This window comes from Mercenaria mercenaria, chromosome 6 (genome assembly GCF_021730395.1).
Source record: "Mercenaria mercenaria strain notata chromosome 6, MADL_Memer_1, whole genome shotgun sequence".
Classification (NCBI taxonomy): domain Eukaryota; kingdom Metazoa; phylum Mollusca; class Bivalvia; order Venerida; family Veneridae; genus Mercenaria; species Mercenaria mercenaria.
This window is the reverse complement of record NC_069366.1, coordinates 76,083,947-76,086,699: the sequence shown is the minus strand read 5'-3', so window position 1 is coordinate 76,086,699 and position 2,753 is coordinate 76,083,947. Positions and strand designations below refer to the sequence as shown.

Below are 2,753 nucleotides of genomic sequence, written 5' to 3'. Positions count from 1 at the left end.
GATCGTGTCACTGGTCACTTATTTTGTGCGGACAAGTTTAGTCATTTTTTCTGTTTATAAGAACTTATTGTTGATCTCTACTGTATACACTGCTGACTGAAAATAAGAAATTGTCTCTGATTAACTTTAATACATGTTGTTTTTTTTCTCTGGATATCTTATAATTATGTTAAATATCAAAGCATAGTACAGAAACAATCAATATAACATATATACGTCTTTTCCAAAAAGGGAAATGACTTCCGAATTATCATTAACGCGAAGAAATTGTCATTATTTTAAAACAACTTTATGCACATACAATAATGCAATAATGTATGTTTTCCACAAATACGTAATTGCTACGTATGTTTATATAACATGTCATTTGATCTACTAGATGGATATCGTGCTGCTTTAGTAGTGTGAATTAGTAAATAACTACGAAATTATTTTAATCAAAACTTTTAATTAAAATAAACTTGTCTATGAACATAGCTCTTTAGATTTTTAACACCTTTAACAGGAACTATGTTGTAAGTATAAGCAATAAGTTATATATAATCTGCATTTATATATATTTCTTTGTTATTAGTATGACTGTGAAATAAAATTGCTTCTATCAAAAACATAATTAATATCACGACTCATTTATAAAAGAATTGTTCATGGCACTTAATGAATAAAAGAAAATGCACCATATTGCACAATGCCCAATAATGCTTTATATGTTACAAAGTTTATTATAACGTCACAACATCATCTCTCCCAATGAGGTTGAAGAACTTCACTTGACAGTTATTGCTTGCTCATGTGTAGCACTTTTTTCCAGCGATTGTAGAATATTCTACATGAACTGCACAGAATATACTGCCGCCGGAAAATTATTGCAATTTTGAATTTAGAGATGAACATAATACCGCAATTTTGTCACAAGGACATTTAAAGTTGTCCTTTGAGGATTCGGGTTAAAGACAAGTTCTTTTTCAGTCCCAAAGACTCTTCTTTGCCATAGCACCGATTCCAAACAATGCTGCAACTTTCAATGCAGGGTTACCACCAGATGGTTGACTACCCCACGTAGATTTGGCCCTGTCATGTCTACAACCTGAGCAACTTTCATCATAATAGCTCTTCATCAGTCCACTGTTACCCCAACCTCCGCATCCGGCAATACACGAAGCATTATGGATGCCCTCCGGTTCTTTATTGCTGGAGTTGCTCCCCCATGAGCCCCCGCCCCAGCTACCACCTCCAGATCCGCCACTGAAACTGCTGCTTGACCAACTGTTTCCCCAGGAGTTGCCCCAGCTCATACTTTCAGCTCAAAGAAGAAACAAGTGCGGATTTCTGAAAGTGTAAATAAATTGAGTTATATATTATTAATTGACTATACATCATATAATGTAAGTGCATTGATATAAATCGTTTCAAAGTGAGCTTACTCGATGACTACCTTCTTAGCATTACTACTTTCAGATTTAGCCAATCTTATAGACTGATATTTGTTAAACTGCAAAAAAATGTCAATTTTTAAAAAATAAAATAATAATTTAGATGTTCGAACTGAAACTGTCATGAACGGTTTAAACCAAATAAACCTAAATAAACTGCAATTGAAAATAATCTGATTGCAAAAAAGAACATTTTTAGCTATTACGTTTATAAGAATAAACTATTTCATTAATATGTACGGTCAGGTCATGTACAGAAAAAAATCTTGATTTTTCATATGCCCTGAAAAACCGTGTTCATGATTTTAATGCAGTTAGAATTCTAATTGACACGCATTGCAAATTTATTGGTAAAATCTGTAAAAAAAAGTCGTGTTACCTTTTGCTTAAGTTTTTGCTTTAAAACTCTCCTTTGTTATCAGTGTGCTATTCAATTTATCCTCTGAATGCTAACATGTTATGAAAACCTATAATATTGTAAGCTCTTTTATATCACCAGCTTAACAAAAACTGTATTTTCCGTTATGCATTGCGCTTTATTACAGCGTATTTACTGTGCTATAAATAGAAACAATACTTTCCTAATTACTATTTTACTACTAAAAGAAATGACATGGAAACAAACGCTTATGCCGATACAATCTACTTACAACATGATTAAAACAAGATGATATTGTTCATGCTATACTCAAGTCATATGACAAAACCAATAAAATATTACGACCAACCGTCTTTGTTTGCATAAATTCTTTTGTTTTATTCTGGCTTATGATGCTATTTTTCAATGAGTTTTACTAATGTTTGCGGTCAGTAAACCTAATATCGTTCCAAGTTGCAGTGTAAAACCTGATCTTTTCCGACGCAGTATTCATTCATATTGTTTATTTAGTCTCCGGGCTGAGTTTCAAATCCTCAGAGTCAGGACTTACAACCGATGATTATCGCTACTGATGAAGTTTCTCAGCTATTCTCCATTCGCTTGCTCTATTCGCTTGTACAAGTCAAATAAGTAAGATTTACACCTAACATACGAATCATACATTTCCTTACGTCAATAAATTTTAAAATCAAGTGTTTGCATTTAACTTACAGGTTCATCTCTATTCAAACTGTACTTAACATAATTATTAATAGGTATAAAGAATGGACAGACAATATAAATATATCTGCTATCAATTTTTCAATAAGCACAGGAAACAGTACATATCGAGCAAAATATATATTATGTGTTTTAATTTTGGCCCGATATCAGTATTTCTTTTCCAGTTCTCAATTACCTTAGTAGACTGTAAAACGTTCTTTTGTTTTCTATGAAAGTGA

General features: G+C 32.3%; 1 long non-coding RNA gene across 1 annotated transcript; it reads right to left on the bottom strand.

The window, feature by feature from the left end:
- Positions 1 to 526: 526 nt before the first annotated feature.
- LOC123550007 (uncharacterized) lies at positions 527 to 2,472 on the bottom strand. The gene is made up of 2 exons (XR_006686151.2): positions 1,813 to 2,472; positions 527 to 1,329 (listed from the first exon to the last, which is right to left on the bottom strand). It is a non-coding gene; the product is annotated as an uncharacterized LOC123550007 (long non-coding RNA).
- Positions 2,473 to 2,753: the final 281 nt, after the last annotated feature.